The following is a 19,703-nucleotide window of genomic DNA, read 5'->3' on the forward strand; positions in this document are numbered from 1 at the left end:
CTACCCTTTCAAGAATTTTTGAGAGAAAAGGAAGGTTGGAGATTGGCCTATAATTAGCTAAGATAGCTGGGTCAAGTGATGGCTTTTTAAGTAATGGTTTAATTACTGCCACCTTAAAAGCCTGTGGTACATAGCCAACTAATAAAGATAGATTGATCATATTTAAGATCGAAGCATTAAATAATGGTAGGGCTTCCTTGAGCAGCCTGGTAGGAATGGGGTCCAATAGACATGTTGATGGTTTGGATGAAGTAACTAATGAAAATAACTCAGACAGAACAATCTGAGAGAAAGAGTCTAACCAAATACCGGCATCACTGAAAGCAGCCAAAGATAACGATACGTCTTTGGGATGGTTATGAGTAATTTTTTCTCTAATAGTTAAAATTTTATTATCAAAGAAAGTCATGAAGTCATTACTAGTTAAAGTTAAAGGAATACTCGGCTCAATAGAGCTCTGACTCTTTGTCAGCCTGGCTACAGTGCTGAAAAGAAACCTGGGGTTGTTCTTATTTTCTTCAATTAGTGATGAGTAGTAAGATGTCCTAGCTTTACGGAGGGCTTTTTTATAGAGCAACAGACTCTTTTTCCAGGCTAAGTGAAGATCTTCTAAATTAGTGAGACGCCATTTCCTCTCCAACTTACGGGTTATCTGCTTTAAGCTGCGAATTTGTGAGTTATACCACGGAGTCAGGCACTTCTGATTTAAAGCTCTCTTTTTCAGAGGTGCTACAGCATCCAAAGTTGTCTTCAATGAGGATGTAAAACTATTGACGAGATACTCTATCTCACTTACAGAGTTTAGGTAGCTACTCTGCACTGTGTTGGTATATGGCATTAGGGAACATAAAGAAGGAAACATATCCTTAAACCTAGTTACAGCGCTTTCTGAAAGACTTCTAGTGTAATGAAACTTATTCCCCACTGCTGGGTAGTCCATCAGAGTAAATGTAAATGTTATTAAGAAATGATCAGACAGAAGGGAGTTTTCAGGGAATACTGTTAAGTCTTCAATTTCCATACCATAAGTCAGAACAAGATCTAAGATATGCTTAAAGTGGTGGGTTGACTCATTTACATTTTGAGCAAAGCCAATTGAGTCTAATAATAGATTAAATGCAGTGTTGAGGCTGTCATTCTCAGCATCTGTGTGGATGTTAAAATCGCCCACTATAATTATCTTATCTGAGCTAAGCACTAAGTCAGACAAAAGTTCTGAAAATTCACAGAGAAACTCACAGTAACGACCAGGTGGACGATAGATAACAACAAATAAAACTGGTTTTTGGGACTTCCAATTTGGATGGACAAGACTAAGAGTCAAGCTTTCAAATGAATTAAAGCTCTGTCTGGGTTTTTGATTAATTAATAAGCTGGAATGGAAGATTGCTGTTAATCCTCCGCCTCGGCCCGTGCTACGAGCGTTCTGGCAGTTAGTGTGACTCGGGGGTGTTGACTCATTTAAACTAACATAATCATCCTGCTGTAACCAGGTTTCTGTAAGGCAGAATAAATCAATATGTTGATCAATTATTATATCATTTACTAACAGGGACTTAGAAGAGAGAGACCTAATGTTTAATAGACCACATTTAACTGTTTTAGTCTGTGGTGCAGTTGAAGGTGCTATATTATTTTTTCTTTTAGAATTTTTATGCTTAAATAGATTTTTGCTGGTTATTGGTAGTCTGGGACCACGCACCGTCTCTACGGGGATGGGGTAATGAGGGGATGGCAGGGGGAGAGAAGCTGCAGAGAGGTGTGTAAGACTACAACTCTGCTTCCTGGTCCCAACCCTGGATAGTCACAGTTTGGAGGATTTAAGAAAATTGGCCAGATTTCTAGAAATGAGAGCTGCTCCATCCAAAGTGGGATGGATGCCGTCTCTCCTAACAAGACTAGGTTTTCCCCAGAAGCTTTGCCAATTATCTATGAAGCCCACCTCATTTTTTGGACACCACTCAGACAGCCAGCAATTCAATGAGAACATGCGGCTAAACATGTCACTCCCAGTCCGATTGGGGAGGGGCCCAGAGAAAACTACAGAGTCCGACATTGTTTTTGCAAAGTTACACACCGATTCAATATTAATTTTAGTGACCTCCGATTGGCGTAACCGGGTGTCATTACTGCTGACGTGAATTACAATCTTACCAAATTTACGCTTAGCCTTAGCCAGCAGTTTCAAATTTCCTTCAATGTCGCCTGCTCTGGCCCCCGGAAGACAATTGACTATGGTTGCTGGTGTCGCTAACTTCACATTTCTCAAAACAGAGTCGCCAATAACCAGAGTTTGTTCCTCGGCGGGTGTGTCGCCGAGTGGGGAAAAACGGTTAGAAATGTGAACGGGTTGGCGGTGTACACGGGGCTTCTGTTTAGGACTACGCTTCCTCCTCACAGGAAAAAACCCCAAACAAGTCCCATATACAACCCAACATAGAAGAAAAAACACAAAACCCACCCAAACCCTCCCCAGGGGACCGTCCCATCCAACCCCGGGAAGAAAAGAAAACTCCCAAATGCAATAACCCAACACAGCCCCAACAACACAATACAAACATAAATTCACAAACAAAAATAACAAACAACCCCCCCCAGAACGATATGCAGAGCCCACCCCCTCCACCTAATCGGTCCCACAATCAATTCCCCCCCAGAGGACCGTCCCATCGACCCTTGAGGTGGAACCTGGAAGGAAACATAACAACACAAAAAACCAACCCCCGGCGGACTTCATTAAAACACCCCGGGGGCAAAATAAAACAACTGTCAAACCCTGTTACCCCCCCCAGCACCCCGAAAGACCCAAGATCACTCCCAGAGTCTATCGTTAGCCCAATTTTGTCGAACAGCACAAAACTACTAAGCTGGGGAAGGAAACAGGAAAAACTAACCCGGTCCCATCCCAGAAGCGCAGCAGAAAACCGGAAAGACGTCCGGTGCCCCAACCCGACCATACCACCAGCCTATCGGGAGGGGTGGAACTACCGAAATGGCGAACGGCAACAGATCGGCCCACCACTCCGACTGAGGTATGTTCCCGCTGCACCACACCCCGGTAACACCAATGACGAACGGTCAAAGGCCCACCGGGGCTGGAGAGGAACCGGGCCCTAACCAAACCCAAAAAACGCCCCTGACAACCCCCCCCAGGTGCAGAGGTCTTCTGAGAAACGCTCAGCGTGACCAACCTGCACCACCCCACAACCCAAAAGACAAAACGGTCTCAGAGCAATGTGAGGTTGGGGTTAGGGAAGCAGGGAAATAAAAAACAACAAAACAAAACGACCCAATCAAACAGAAAATACCTAAGTCCAAATAATGAAAACAAACGATTACCTGAGTCCAGCCGAGCTCCGAACTGCCAGTCGTTCACTCCTCCGGAACCGCCTCTAAATCCCCAAACAATTTATAACCCCTTACAAAAAAAAACAAAAATAGCCCAAATAACTAAACAACCAAAGTTTTTTTTTTTTTTGTGTGTGTCCATTTTTATGCCTGTCCCAGAACACCTGGAGATACGTCATCACTATCTTTCTTGATGCTTATGTGACCGGGGCAATATGGCGGCTTCAGCTCATCCGAGCTGCATGGGCTCATCCGCAAGAGGAGCCAGAGGTCCCGTCGGAGGAGTCTCAGTGGGGCGAAGAAGAGGCAGCCCAGATCTGTGTCGGGGAAAGCCCCGAGACGAAAAAACCTGCTCTGATGTCCGTCCTCTCTCGCGTCCACACTCCTTTATCCGATCATCTAGACGAATAACCAAAGATATTAGTTCATCTAAATCTTTTGGTTCGTCACGGACTGCTAGCTCGTCTTTTAATGGATCGTTCAAACCATCTACAACACTCCTCTTAAAGCTGCGGCATTCCAACCGGACTGAGCAGAAAAAATTCGGAAATCCACGGAATAATCCACCGCACTCCGCCTCCCCTGCCTGAGATTCAGCAACCGTTGGGCAACGGTATTTGTTTTCACCGGATGGTCAAAAACCAAGCGGAACTCCCGAGAGAAATCCTTAAAGGATCCTAACAATGGAGAGTTATTACTCCACAACGCAGTGACCCAAGCTAAAGCGTCACCTCGGAGCAAATTTGTCACATATGAGACACGGCTACCATCAGAAGAGAAGGAAACCGGTCGCTGAGCAAAAACCAGAGAACATTGCATCAAAAACGGAGCACAGGCTTCAACGTTTCCCGCATAAGGCTCCGGATGACAAATGATTGGTTCGGAAGCCGAATCTCTGGGTGACGGAGTTATCTGCACCGGTATCGATGGTGCCGCAGCTGGAGCAGCAGGAAGCGGAACGGCTTGCGCTGCAAGCTCCGTAACGCGGGCATCTGTTTGTTTAATTTGGTTTGCGAGATGCTGTAATTGCTCCCATATTTTCTCCAAGTGTTCTTGAACTCTTTCGGCAAACGGAACCGCTTCTGCCGCTGGGTCCATTTTGAAATGGCCGGGAACTACTGTTATGTGCAGACGCAGGTTGAGGAGCGGACCAACGTCTGACCGAACCCAGCGCTAAATAACCAGAAAGCGGTTCCACAAACAAAACGATTTTATTTCCCTTCCAGTGCAATAATTAGTGTACAACATAAATATTTGGTTTGTCTGGTGGAGTGAAGGACGGCGCCCTCTCCAGCGCCCAAAAGGATCGAAGCCTCGGCGCTTCTGGACTAAACAACGACGCTTCTGGACTAATTCACCGCCAAACACCCCCCAGGTGGACATGACAAACTGACTCTGTGAAGGATGGAAAAGGTGAGGTAAGTCAACAGAGCTACAGCAGATATCTTTCAGAGGCACACACTATCAGCAACACATTCAGGTCTGAATTTAAGCTTTATGTAAATGAGCAGCTTCTCACAACAGGTGGAGGATCATCAGTCCGTACGCCACGGCAGTGAGAAGCAAACTGCACAATTTTCATCAATGTTCAAATATACTGCGTAACAAAATGCCAAATTACTATTAACGATCATTCAGACAATAATCACCTCTGTTGTGTGCTGACAGCATGTGTCCCTCACCCGTCCTCCTTCACAGGCACGATGTGTCAAACCCTGGCGCGGTCCTCAGCGTCTCACAAACGAACGTCACAAGGTCGAGTTCTCGGCAATTCTGCTTGAACCACTCATGGCTTAAATGCAGAACGCCATCTCATTATCTGCTTCAGCTGAAAGTCTTTAAGTTTACACGTGAGCATCATCCACAGGTGCTGCGAGTCAGTAGGCCTGCACGTGAACATCCTCCACAGGTGCAGCTAATAATGCTGATGAGGGTGAAGGACTCTTCTGCCAGCACCTTCTCCACAGACAAAAACCAGTTTGCATACCACCTGGAGAGCAAAGAAAAGAAAACAACACAAAAACATCCAGCCAAACCCCCCAACACACAACAGAAAGTTTACAAAACAGTAGTGAGACCAGCTATGTTGTATGGTTTAGAGACAGTGGCACTAACAAAAAGACAGGAGGCAGAGCTGGATGTGGCAGAGCTGAAGATGTTGAGATTCTCTTTGGGAGTGATGAGAATCGACAAGATTAGGAATGAACATATCAGAGGGACAGCTCAGGTGGGACGGTTTGGAGAGAAAGTCAGAGAGGTGAGACTGAGATGGTTTGGACATGTGCAGAGGAGGGACCCAGGATATATAGGGAAAAAGATACTGAGGATGGAGCCACCAGGCAGGAGGAGAAGAGGGAGGCCAAAGAGGAGGTTTATGGATGTGCTGAGGGAGGACATGCAGGTGGTTGGTGTGACAGAGGAAGATACAGAGGACAGGGTGAGATGGAAATGATTGATCTGCTGTGGCGACCCCTAACATCATTACATGTGATAGAACTTCCATTTGAATTATTGCTTAGGTTTGAGAGAAAGAGTTTAACTGCCTGTTGGAAAGTGTGTCAATTTTAAATTTGAGCCTTTTTATTCATTTGTTGTACCGAGATGGGAGAGATGCCACCTGAAAGGAGTACAGCCTTTGTTTTGTTTTGTTTTTTCTTTTTCTTTTCTTTTTTAAGATTTAAGTCATAAAATTATTTTTCTTTAACATCACTATAGTTTTATTCCTTATCATTTAAATAAGTGATTTGTGATATGAAATTGCCAATATGACCAAAAGTCACACCATCTGCAAACTGTTTAGAATTTTGACCCCTGAAGGGTAGAAATTCAAATGATCAGATACCATGACCTACATTTGGGAGCAACATCATAGATCAGGTGGGGCCTTCACCGAAATTGTTCAAGGATGCTGGGAAGCACATGGCAACAGCCAATCTGAGTAAAGAGAGGCAGCGTGGCATCCAGTGGCGGTCCTAGAGTGATTTACTCCCCGGGCGAAACCCCCTGCGTGTGCTCCCCCCTCCCCCCGCGCACACTAACATGGCCACCACCTCCACCCCACCACCCATGAAAACACTAACTTCGTCCAGAACACCCACAATCCCACAAATTAACTCACAATAGCTATTTTCAAGAACAAATTTCTGGTTTTAATGTCTACTGCAATAACAAACACAAAGATAAACAATAATTACTTCAATAAAGTTTTTGAACATAAAAAAAACAAAAGACTCAGTGACTTCACATTGCAACTATGTACAGTACAGGTATTTAAGAAAGCACAACTGCACTACAGCACCACCCGATGGGCAAAATATTGCACGTCATTCAGTTTTACCAACAGAGTGCACTTTGCATTATTCTGCACTCAGATAAGCATTTAGCCCCCTGAGACAGAACCAGATTCAGTCTGTGTGCATAGCAATGCACAAACATTGCACTGGGGGCTATTGCTTTAACTTTGGCCTGCAAACCATTGAGAGCTGAAGCCATGACAGCAGCCATGGCTTCTTCGTAAGGAAGACTATCAAATGGCTTCGCCAAAATCCGGTCCACAACATTCAGATTGTCTGCCATTATGTGCAGCTTGCTACCTAGCTAGCTGGGACTGGCGCGAGGCTAGTGTGAAGTTTGTCCGCCTGTGAGTGCTTTGTGACGGTGGAGGGAATCAGCAGCACCCGCTGCTCGGTAGGGACAGAAACTGAGATAGAAGTCAGAAAGAGTGATAGAAGTCAGTCTCCAAACACAAGCAGCTACAAAAAAACACACCAGAAATAGAAGCTCGATTTGTCGCTAGTCTTTTTTAACAAAGAAAATGCTGCTAAGAAGATTAGGAAAGTCTCCGGTTCAACTCAGAACAGAATGAAAATTAAAAAATGCTCCCACAGATGTTTACACCAAAAGATCGCTGATTCGCTCATTTCGCTGTCAATCAAAAACGGATTCAGCCTCATACAGATCATCCAATCATCATGCAGAAGCTGAGCGTCCGGGCCGGCCGAGGCCAGCCCACTAGACCCCAGACACGCTGAGAGTCCAATGGGCGGGACAAAGCCCAGCATTTATCCAATGACTCGTCTCGTTTCGCTGCAGTCTTTGCTTCACTATTGAACTCTGTGGACGCTGTTTAAAGCACTGTGAAGCTGCGGGAATACCTAATTCAATACATACGTTTTTCCTTTGCTCGTTTCCCCTTTTCTTCTTTCTTTTTCTTTCGAAATTGGGCACCTGATGGCTTTGATCATTTCCTATCCATGATTATGTCTTACTCCGTTTCGACCACCTCCTTGTCCAAACATTGAATGATTCCCCCTTCCCCCTGCACAAACTCTGCACCTTGCAGCGTTGCTCACCTAACGCGAGAGGTGAGATGGGGGAGACGCTCTGCTGTAACGTAACCACGAACTCCCCCATCAGGACCCCCCCCCCCCCCCGGTTTTATTTATTTATTTATTTGGACAAGTTTTTTTGTTTTTTTTTACCGTTTTTTTTTTTCCCGCACGCTAATGCGCGCTCCCCCCCCTCGCTCCCCCCCACCAGTGATGCCGCCTCAGGCAGCTGCCCGGTCAGTAGGTTTCATCACGACGTTGCTTTGCGCCATGCAGCTCCGCCGCAATACGCGGTGGAGCCACTCCTCTTTCAATGACAAAAACTCCTGTAACAGTGGAATGTGCCATTAATTTCTAAACTGGACGCTGTCTTGATCCGGTATGTCGTCTGACTAGCACAGGAATTGTGAAAAGAGTGGACATCAGCATTTTTTCGGCACATTGAAACAGACATGTGGAGGAATTCCACGCGTCGCGGTGGAGCTGCATGGTGCAAAGCAACGCTGTGATGAAGCCTTCCCGGACATGTTGGGGCAGGTCCAGCTCATGCACAATCACAATCGGATAAGCACACAACTGAAAAGCAACCGGAATCCATCTGAATCCACCTTTAAGTCTCCTGTGAGACCAACACCGAGGTGGTTTTGTCCCGCGTAATGTCCTGGATCAACAAAGCCTTCACGTTGGAAATGATCTGGTTGTTCCAGCGGGGTGTCAGCCTGTCGATGGAGGCTGGGAGCGCGCCGCGCTCTCAGCAGTTGTGGGCGGTCTTTAAACCGTCTGGATCACTCCTTAATCTGTGTAATCCCCATAAAATCGTCCCTGAAAGCCATATTAATTTTCCGAATGGTGTCCACCTGGAGGTCTCTCACAGTTTCTGGAAAGAAATTGATGCAGCAAAGCTCCAAATCGTTCAGACATTTATTTGCAATAAAAAATAGACGAGAGGGGTGGACCACACCTCACTCAAAGCCTGCTCACAGGCGAATGACGCAACCGACAGGCGTGAAAAAACTCACGCATGCGCACGAAGGTTCAAGCTTGGCTGATGCAATCACACGTGATTCAAATCCATATGGTTTTTGAAAAAAATAAAAAGGTTGGATACTTTTCTAACAGACCTCGTACTTTACTGTCGTGGCTAGAAATGTAGCATTTTAAAGCATGTCCCTCAGTGGTTTTTCTGCTCCAGATGCGTTTCTCAGAGGATGTTGGTGTCGTACTCTGAATACACAGAAGCACTGTGATGATTTAAACTTTTAAAGTGCTGTCGCTGTGATCATTAGATGACCTTATTGATCAATCAGAGTGATCACACCTGATTAATGTGCTGTTTAAACATTTAAAGCGCCGTCGCTGTAGGTGATCACCACACCAAAAGATCACACAGCACTTCCTTCAGATCACACCTGATCGCGGTCGACTGGCACTTTAAAAGTTTAAATCATCACAGCGTTTCATTGTTCAGGTCTGATCAGTGGGCCTGAACAGCAATCAACAGTGCTTTAAATATTTAAAGAGACAGCAGACAGCATTCACAGCAGAGTTTACCACAGCCAGTCCACTCATCAGCTTTCTGTACAATGAAAATGGTCCTGTTTCTGACCTGCACCACACTGTGCAGTACTGACCTGAACCACTGGGTGGAAATGGGGCTGCCAAGTTGTGACAGCTGCATTAATTTATTAGACGTATGCCAGCGTGTACCAGCATTTTTAATATGGTCGGCATACGCAGGTTAAATCGTCAAGGTGTGACAGGGCCTTTACAAATGGAGTGCATGTTCCAGGAATGAGCGTCGAGCAAGTGGGTCAACTCAAAAGGTAATCCCAAAACCTCATGCATGCACTCAGGCGCTTCCTCCTGCAGTCTATCTACAGGACAGCCCGAGAAGGAAAAGACAATATTTCCTATGGAATTCCCCCCAGATAAATATGTTCTGGTGATTAAAATGAGGTGGAATTTTGCAACAAGTTACAAAAACAAACCTACATCATAATGCTTGGATTTGTAGAGAAATTAAACTTGTCAGTTTTTTTTATTATTATTATTTGAAAGGCCGTACAGCTTTAATTTCACTGTACTTTGCAACAATAAAGAGATTCAGATTTAAACATACAACCACGCTCACTTTGAACGTGGTTGAACTATATCTTAGAATATACTCTATAGTTTGAAGCTTTTGCACATTGTTCTTACTTTGGCTGCCAAACACACATCAACAAGACCAAATACATCCACTCTGTGATCTTAGATGCATATCTGATGCAACCGGTGTTCTTTCTGCCTTTGTTCAGGTCGGGTATTAGTAAAAAGTAATTTCCTCTGCTCAGCCATTGTGTCACAGAACCTGTGAAGGGAGTTTTCTTTTTTTTAATCCACCCCCCAAAGCTGTCGCACCACAACCAGCCCCCTTCTACCAGCCATCTCAAAAGTATGACCTTAAAACCCTCAGGTAATTATATTACACACAACAAACAAGGGAATGTATTAACAACACACCAAACAGTTACAGTGTTTCACATCCTCGCGCTTCAAAATGGGCTTTTTTCTGATCACACAGTCATCATACCAATTAGGCCATACACAATGAATCAACGCATAGAATTAAATAGCGCAAAATTACATGTATTCACAGATTTTAAACTATGATTACATGAATCATACCCCACTGAGACAGCCACCGACAACTTTATTTCAACATTTATCCTATAAGGGGTACACAATATTTCACAGCCAAACCATGTGCACCGTGAACGCAGCATAAATAAATATAAATGTGATATCCCAGAGCTAAAAATGGTTGACTTTCCAGAAGTGTTCGAGAAACTACCGTATATACCAAAAGCTGGTGCAGTTCAGTTAAATATCCTATTTAAATGCATGGACTGCAGGAGATGAACCGGTATAGAGTGGAGTCGAGGTATGCAGAAATGAGAGGATCTGGGCTGAGCTGAGAATCAGAATACACACGGGTTTGACTTGTGGATAACTTCACATCGGATAACTTCATTTTCTGTGACAATTGCTTCTCTGTTTGCCACCTGTTTGTTTGTGAATTTCAAATTACAAAGCTGCCTTAAAGCTGAGGTAACTAAAGGGGAAAAGCTCTCCAAACAGTTGCTGTTATATATGTATCATTGCCAGGGCTGCACAAAGCAGTGACACTGGAAAAACATTTGGCAGTGTCTAATGACGGAGCAGAACCTGAGCACCAAATTTAAGTAGGGTGCATTGATATTTAATCATCCATCGTTATTAACATAAAACCACCCAGATGGCAGCGACTTTGAGCTGGAACCACCCAAGTCCGGCAGATCCATGCTGCACCGTTTTCCTGCCCCCTTTCCAGATGTAGTTCGGACACAAACACTGGGGAAGTGGGTGGTGACGCCTCGATTTCAGCAGAGGCCAAGCAGATATAGGCCACATTTATGGTGAATGATAATAAAAACAAACCCTTATCTAGTTTGGCTTTGGTGCAGTTCTTGCAGATACCAATCTCGCATTGGGCCACAAACTGGACCTGTTTCCCAGAAATGGCATCGCTTTTGCAGGCAGATCATTTTGCAATCTGGGAATACTCTAATTACACTTCATTGACTTTTTTTTATTCGCATTGTTTGCCACTAAATCACTTCAGACGTTCGTGAGGCAGGAGGTCGGTGACATGAACAGCAATTCATTAAGCCCACAAAATATGGCTGATGTCTTGTGCCGTGGAGATTTCTGTGCGACTTTATCCAATTTATGTTTGACCTATTTATCTAAACAGTAAATCGATTTCTTTGTCCCTGAGGCTTTTGTTACAGGATGCAACACAGCCATCACAGATGTAGAACTATTCAAGATCTCCTCACATCTCTGTGCTGCCAAAGTGTGTTTTCATACCAAATACAAAAGCTGCCATATCTTCAAATATCGTTTGCACTTATCTGCCAAATTCTTGTCCTGCAGATTAAAACATAAAACACACAACAATCCACTCTGCATCGGGATTCTGAAAAAATAACTGGTTGGTCGAGGCTTTTTTGATATTTCTGAATACATCTCACTTACTGTGGCTTCACAGAAGTACACTACTAATCATACACGTTCTACACGTTCTAATCATCACCTTTTGCTGAGAGTCTGAAGTCAAGTTCTTTAAGTACAAGATTGAGCTAAAAACCAGATTAATAAAGCTAAATTAAGATGGCATCTCATTCATGATACTCATATTATGTACGTTTCAACCTCAAAGAGAAATAACCATAATGTCATTGTTAATTGTAATGGTGCGCCTCAGTTTGAGATGAATATCATAAAATGGTGTGCATACCACATCTTACACCAAGCTTTGACATGCTAAATGGACTGTATTTACAGTAGTGTTCAGAATAATAGTAGCGCTATGTGACTAAAAAGATTAATCCAGGTTTGAGTATATTCTTATTGTTACATGGGAACAAGGTACCATAGATTCAGTAGATTCTCACAAATCCAACAAGACCAAGCATTCATGATATGCACACTCTTAAGGCCATGAAATTGGGCTATTAGTAAAAAAAAGTAGAAAAGGGGGTGTTCACAATAAAAGTAGTGTGGCATTCAGTCAGTGAGTTTGTCACTTTTGTGGAACAAACAGGTGTGAATCAGGTGCCCCCTATTTAAGGATGAAGCCAGCACCTGTTGAACATGCTTTTCTCTTTGAAAGCCTGAGGAAAATGGGACGTTCAAGACATTGTTCAGAAGAACAGCGTAGTTTGATTAAAAAGTTGTTTGGAGAGGGGAAAACTTATACGCAGGTGCAAAAAATTATAGGCTGTTCATCTACAATGATCTCCAATGCTTTAAAATGGACAAAAAAAAACAGAGACGCATGGAAGAAAACGGAAAACAACCATCAAAATGGATAGAAGAATAACCAGAATGGCAAAGGCTCACCCATTGATCAGCTCCAGGATGATCAAAGACAGTCTGGAGTTACCCATAAGTGCTGTGACAGTTAGAAGACGCCTGTGTGAAGCTAACACATTATTATTAGCTAACACATTATTGTTCCCTCTCTACTTTTAAGATTAAGCTTAAAACTTTCCTTTTTGCTAAAGCTTATAGTTAGGGCTGGATCAGGTGACCCTGAACCATGCCTTAGTTATGCTGCTATAGACTTAGACTGCTGGGGGGTTCCCATGATGCACCCAGTGTCTTTTTTTTCACCTCTTTTGCTCTGTATGCACCACTCTGCATTTAATCATTAGTGATTGATGCTCCCCTCCACAGCATGTCTTTTTCCTGATCTCTCCCCTCAGCCCCAACCAGTCCCAGCAAAAGACTGCCCCTCCCTGAGCCTGGTTCTGCTGGAGGTTTCTTCCTGTTAAAAGGGAGTTTTCCTTCCCACTGTCGCCAAGTGCTTGCTCACAGGGGTCTTTTTGACCGTTGGGGTTTTTTCTGTAATTATTGTATGGCTTTTGCCTTACAATATAAAGTGCCTTGGGGCGACTGTTTGTTGTGATTTGGCGCTATATAAATAAAATTGATTTGATTTGATTTAATTTATTTGCAAGAATCCCCGCAAAGTCCCTCTATTAAATAAAAGACATGTGCAGAAGAGGTTACAATTTGCCAAAGAACACATCAACTGGCCTAAAGAGAAATGGAGGAATACGTATTTTGTGGACTGATGAGAGTAAAATTGTTCTTTTTGGGTCCAAGGGCCACAGACAGTTTGTGAGACGACCCCCAAACTCTGAATTCAAGCCACAGTTCACAGTGAAGACAGTGAAGCATGGTGGTGCAAGCATCATGATATGGGCATGTTTCTCCTACTATGGTGTTGGGCCTATATATCGCATACCAGGTATCATGGATCAGTTTGGATATGTCAAAATACTTGAAGAGGTCATGTTGCCTTATGCTGAAGAGGACATGCCCTTGAAATGGGTGTTTCAACAAGACAGTGACCCCAAGCACATTAGTAAACGAGCAAAATCATTGTTCCAAACCAACAAAATTAATGCCTCACAGATGTGAAGAAATCATGAAAAACTGTGGTTATACAACTAAATACTAGTTTAGTGTTTCACAGGATTGCTAAAAAAGCAGTTTGAACATAATAGTTTTGGGTTTGTAGCGTCAACAGCAGATGCTACTATTATTGTGAACACCCGCTTTTCTACTTTTTTTTTTTACTAATAGCCCAATTTCATAGCCTTAAGAGTGTGCATATCATGAATGCTTGGTCTTGTTGGATTTGTGAGAATCTACTGAATCTACTGGTACCTTGTTTCCCATGTAACAATAAGAAATATACTCAAAACCTGGATTCATCTTTTTAGTCACATAGCACTACTATTATTCTGAACACTACTGTCAAGTAGGTAACATTTTTACCAGCATGTTTCCCATCTTGTGCTTTAGCTGGATAACTTAAAATGTAATTAACAAAGTTCAAATATATTTCATGAGCAGATACATGTGGTTCTTGGGTATAAGTGGTTTGAATTTGGAGGTAATCTAGAATATATTCTGGGACTGAAATCTAGAAGAATATTTGATGCACAGCTACAGTGAACTCAAAGAGTTGTGAGGCTGTTGATGGAATTTGGTGAGTAAATGCATAATGTCCTAGAAAATGTAGGAATTTATTTTGAATTTGGTCTGGAACATAGTATGTTGTATCCACGTTATGTACTCGGAGTGCCTTATAGATTGGTGCTGCTTTGTTGTGTGTTGGGGGGTTTGGCTGGATGTTTTTGTGTTGTTTTCTTTTCTTTGCTCTCCAGGTGGTATGCAAACTGGTTTTTGTCTGTGGAGAAGGTGCTGGCAGAAGAGTCCTTCACCCTCATCAGCATTATTAGCTGCACCTGTGGAGGATGTTCACGTGCAGGCCTACTGACTCGCAGCACCTGTGGATGATGCTCACGTGTAAACTTAAAGACTTTCAGCTGAAGCAGATAATGAGATGGCATTCTGCATTTAAGCCATGAGTGGTTCAAGCAGAATTGCCGGGAACTCGACCTTGTGACGTTCGTTTGTGAGACGCTGAGGGCCGCGCCAGGGTTTGACACATCGTGCCTGTGAAGGAGGATGGGTGAGGGACACATGCTGTCAGCACACATCAGAGGTAATTATTGTCTGAATGATCGTTAATAGTAATTTGGCATTTTGTTACGCAGTATATTTGAACATTGATGAGAATTGTGCAGTTTGCTTCTCACTGCCGTGGCGTACGGACTGATGATCCTCCACCTGTTGTGAGAAGCTGCTCATTTACATAAAGCTTAAATTCAGACCTGAATGTGTTGCTGATAGTGTGTGCCTCTGAAAGATATCTGCTGTAGCTCTGTTGACTTACCTCACCTTTTCCATCCTTCACAGAGTCAGTTTGTCATGTCCACCTGGGGGGTGTTTGGCGGTGAATCTGAGTCCAGAAGCGCCGAGGCTTCGATCCTTTTGGGTGCTGGAGAGCGCGCCGTCCTTCACTCCGCCAGACAAACCAAATATTTATGTTGTACACTAATTATTGCACTGGAGGGGAAATAAAATCGTTTTGTTTGTGGAACCACTTTCCGGTTATTTAGCGCTGGGTTCGGTCAGACGTTGGTCCGCTCCTCAACCTGCGTCTGCACATAACAGTAGTTCCCGGCCATTCCAAAATGGACCCAGCGGCAGAAGCGGTTCCGTTTGCCGAAAGAGTTCAAGAACACTTGGAGAAAATATGGGAGCAATTACAGCATCTCGCAAACCAAATTAAACAAACAGATGCCCGCGTTACGGAGCTTGCAGCGCAAGCCGTTCCGCTTCCTGCTGCTCCAGCTGCGGCACCATCGATACCGGTGCAGATAACTCCGTCACCCAGAGATTCGGCTTCCGAACCAATCATTTGTCATCCGGAGCCTTATGCGGGAAACGTTGAAGCCTGTGCTCCGTTTTTGATGCAATGTTCTCTGGTTTTTGCTCAGCGACCGGTTTCCTTCTCTTCTGATGGTAGCCGTGTCTCATATGTGACAAATTTGCTCCGAGGTGACGCTTTAGCTTGGGTCACTGCGTTGTGGAGTAATAACTCTCCATTGTTAGGATCCTTTAAGGATTTCTCTCGGGAGTTCCGCTTGGTTTTTGACCATCCGGTGAAAACAAATACCGTTGCCCAACGGTTGCTGAATCTCAGGCAGGGGAGGCGGAGTGCGGTGGATTATTCCGTGGATTTCCGAATTTTTTCTGCTCAGTCCGGTTGGAATGCCGCAGCTTTAAGAGGAGTGTTGTAGATGGTTTGAACGATCCATTAAAAGACGAGCTAGCAGTCCGTGACGAACCAAAAGATTTAGATGAACTAATATCTTTGGTTATTCGTCTAGATGATCGGATAAAGGAGTGTGGACGCGAGAGAGACGGACATCAGAGCAGGTTTTTTCGTCTCGGGGCTTTCCCCGACACAGATCTGGGCTGCCTCTTCTTCGCCCCACTGAGACTCCTCCGACGGGACCTCTGGCTCCTCTTGCGGATGAGCCCATGCAGCTCGGATGAGCTGAAGCCGCCATATTGCCCCGGTCACATAAGCATCAAGAAAGATAGTGATGACGTATCTCCAGGTGTTCTGGGACAGGCATAAAAATGGACACACACAAAAAAAAAAAAACTTTGGTTGTTTAGTTATTTGGGCTATTTTTGTTTTTTTGTAAGGGGTTATAAATTGTTTGGGGATTTAGAGGCGGTTCCGGAGGAGTGAACGACTGGCAGTTCGGAGCTCGGCTGGACTCAGGTAATCGTTTGTTTTCATTATTTGGACTTAGGTATTTTCTGTTTGAGGATTGGGTCATTTTGTTTTGTTGTTTTTTATTTACCTGCTTCCCTAACCCCAACCTCACATTGCTCTGAGACCGTTTTGTCTTTTGGGTTGTGGGGTGGTGCAGGTTGGTCACGCTGAGCATTTCTCAGAAGACCTCTGCACCTGGGGGGGGGTTGTCAGGGGCGTTTGTTTGGGTTTGGTTAGGGCCCGGTTCCTCTCCAGCCCCGGTGGGCCTTTGACCGTTCGTCATTGGTGTTACCGGGGTGTGGTGCAGCGGGAACATACCTCAGTCGGAGTGGTGGGCCGATCTGTTGCCGTTCGCCATTTTTATTGAAACACTAATAAACAAAAACATCAAAAACTAGAAGCACTCAGAGAGTGCAAACCTCCGCCAAGGCCATGGGGTCACTGACGTTATAACATCTACACGCCGTGGAATCATTGAACCTAAAAAAGTCTAACAATGATGTTTGCTCAGTAGTAAAAAAGTTTCATCTGCTGTGACATGTATAGCATGTATCCTTAGCGCTTGGCATCACAGTTTATTGCAACTTGCACCTTTCCCAGAAGCTACTATCATCTGAGCACTGATATTGATATTACATGTGCTTATAGACAAAAACAAATAAGAGACAAAATTCAATTTATTATTCAACTAAACTGCAAATATATTGTTTTAACATTTATGAAGCACTTCTCTAAATAAATAAGTAAATTCTGAAATAGAACTATTTTTTAAGTGTTGCATGTGCTACATAATGAAGTGCACCTTCTATATATTCAGTGAAGTGCACCGAAGCAGAATATGTGACAGTAAGGTGCTGATGTCAGCCTCTGGGTTTTCTGGATCCTAGGCGTGATTCATCAACACCTGGGAGTGGGTTTTGCACCTTGTGTACTTTGTTCAGTGATGTGCAATGAACCAGAACTTAACCACTGCTGAGGATACTGCTGACTCATCACTTTGCTTTTGCTAAGTGAAGTAATCTGGATAGTGATATTCATTGCCACTAAAATATAATAATGCCAAATGATAGTCCTTCATCTAATAAATTCATTGTGCTCCCCAGCCCTGTGTAGTTTGTCATGAGGGATTTCCTCTTTGCAGTGTGTTGTATTTGACATCGTTTACTAACAAGGCCATAGGGTCACTGCCCCTAAAGAGATTCCCTCCTTGGCACAGTGATCTATTCAACATTTCAGTGTTACAACCAAAACTATAACTTTCCTTTATATTTTACATCCTTGACCATGAAAACATACCACTAGAACATGGAATCACTTTTATGTCTTCATTAGTTCAAAAGTTATTGTATAAAAACAATTTTTCGGTAATGGCGGTTTTCTTCTGGATCTAGCTCCATAACATTTGAAGCTACATCAAATCTGATGACACCTTACTGAATCAGTACAGATTCAGCTATATTTTGGTGTTAGTTGTGCATCTCTAGCTTCATTTGTCACCTCACACTGACACATTTTCTATTTTCCCTATATTTTTGCATATTCTGGATCACCAGATCCGGAATCCGGATCCGATCATCACCAAACTTTGTTGTTTGATAGAACATTTGACTATGCTACACCATAATTTTTTTCAAGCCTTTCTGCCTTGTTTTTGTGGAGTTACAAACTAGAATGTCAAAATTCCCCCTATCCCACAATGGCGAAGAATCCTTTAAAAAATTCCTGGATCCGGATCTTGTTCCTCTTGTCATTTCCAACCACTCCACAAAATTTCATCAAAATCCATTCAAAATTTTTTGAGTTATCCTGCTGACAAACAGACAGACAAACAAACAAACAAACTCGACCGAAAACATAACCTCCTTGGCGGAGGTAACTACATTTCAATAGAAACACTAGGTCGCTTAAGAGTTGTGCACAGACCTCGACATGACATGGACAGATGGTACCAGATAAATTATTGACAGATGGGAAGGAAATCTCATTCCATTTTCCAACAAATATTTACAGCAACCCTCAGTGGTATCATGCAATGCTGAATAGTCAACAGTTCTCCTTGGTAAATTTAAGTGGTGCTTTGTCACCAGCTTGTTTCTGGATGAATTCACAGATTCCCAAATATGTAATGTTCTCGTCTTACATCTTATTGTTGCAAAACAATGCTTTAGTTTCTTGTCAGGCTGGACAAGCTGCTATACTGCCAAAATGCTTGAGTAAATATGAATTACACACTTAAAATTATGAAGAATAAAAATGGAAATGAGACACCAGAAATCAGTGATATTCACATGTGTCACTTTCTCACTAAAGGTTCATTTGTTCTCTTTGTAAGAGGGCAATTCTACTGTAAGGGAATTACAGTGACAGCAGATTCTGGTCATATTTCACCTTTAACATTAAAAATTTGCTTTGTTGTTTTTGTAATTCCGTTACCATAGAATTACCCAAATGGTTCAGAAATACAGATCTGTCCAGGATTTGTCCTTGACGTGTTTTATAGACCTCAGCCATGTCTATACTTCCCCACACAAGGTCAGCAATGTGCTTGTAGGTTTGTATTCCTACTGGATCTCATCCAGTCCTGACAGGTCTGGTGAGCACTGCCCCTGAAGGTAATAGCTTCTGCTGATCCAGGATGTCTGATGAGTTTGTGCCTGTGTCACCTACGCTGAGTCAAAAGCAGATGCTCATCATTTGTTTCAGTCAAGTGTCTCTGTTGGAGAAGTTCAAGGAGGGTGAGGGTACCAAAGTTTGTGTCCACACTATTAAAACGGGCACTGTGAGGACTAATCACTGCCACAATGTCATGCCTGTGCACTCTTGTTTTGCCACTCACCGGATATACAAACAGCACTCAGATCTGTCAGACTGTGATTAATTTGACAGTGCTGTAGACTTTATCCCAGCTCAGGATTTAATGAGTTTCTTGATATCCCTCAGGGAGATTGAGACTTATCAAATCTCTTTAATGGGATCGTTAATTGAGGAGCTCTTGTATCACTCACTAACAGAGCACAGACAAAAAGTCTGTGCGCCAATGTCAGCAGTGAAACAATAGGTGAGGAAAACAACAAGTGAGGTACAAACATAGAATTAATCCAGGAGTAATATAGGTCATAAAGAAAACATTTTGCAATTGAAGACTTAATGATTTGGATACAAGAGAACTTGGCCCCATGCATGAACTTGGCCCGGGGGTAATCCTACCCCTAACCAGGGCAGAGTTCTCCCCAGGACAGAGGACAAGATCTCTTCTTACCAATCATTTATATCCAGTGTTTCTCTTACCTATA

Source organism: Thalassophryne amazonica, chromosome 3, assembly GCF_902500255.1.
Source record: "Thalassophryne amazonica chromosome 3, fThaAma1.1, whole genome shotgun sequence".
Classification (NCBI taxonomy): Eukaryota; Metazoa; Chordata; class Actinopteri; order Batrachoidiformes; family Batrachoididae; genus Thalassophryne; species Thalassophryne amazonica.